Genomic DNA, 445 nt, shown 5'->3' on the forward strand with positions numbered 1-445 from the left:
GCGGCCACCGGCCACCCGGGCAGCGGCCACCGGTCACCGGGCAGCGGCCACCAGTCACCGGGAAGCGGCCACTGGTCACCAGCCACCGTCCACCGGGTATCTGCCACCGGTCACCGGTCAGCGGCCACCGGTCAGCGGCCACCGGTCAGCGGCCACCAGGCAGCGGCCACCGGTCACCGGTCAGCGGCCACCGGGCAGCGGCCACCGGGCAGCGGGCAGCGGCCACCGGGCAGCGGCCACCGGGCAGCGGGCAGCGGCCACACGGCAGCGGCCGCACGCCAGACAGCCTCGAGACACTACCGTCCCACCGGAAAAAGTCCCACTCCGCATCAGAGTGCCAGTGCCATTCCTAACCATCTAAACAGCGGTAGTAGGGTTTAAATCAAACTCGCGACAACAACAGTGACAAGTAAACTAATGCATGTTAATAAAAATAAAGCAGAAC

At 66.5% G+C, this 445-nt stretch overlaps 1 protein-coding gene across 2 annotated transcripts in view; it reads left to right on the plus strand.

Annotated features, from left to right (window-relative positions):
* mocs1 (molybdenum cofactor synthesis 1) overlaps positions 1-445 on the plus strand; it is an 18,650-nt gene that overhangs the window by 9,577 nt on the left and 8,628 nt on the right. The window contains exon 11 of one of the 2 annotated variants that reach the window (XM_034857442.1): positions 366-367. The exons of the other annotated variant lie outside the window; for it this stretch is intronic. The gene's annotated coding sequence lies outside the window, so the exon portion shown is untranslated. The remainder of the gene's footprint in view (positions 1-365; positions 368-445) is intronic. 2 annotated transcript variants of the gene reach the window in all.

Source organism: Etheostoma cragini, chromosome 20 (assembly GCF_013103735.1).
Source record: "Etheostoma cragini isolate CJK2018 chromosome 20, CSU_Ecrag_1.0, whole genome shotgun sequence".
Taxonomy (NCBI): Eukaryota; Metazoa; Chordata; class Actinopteri; order Perciformes; family Percidae; genus Etheostoma; species Etheostoma cragini.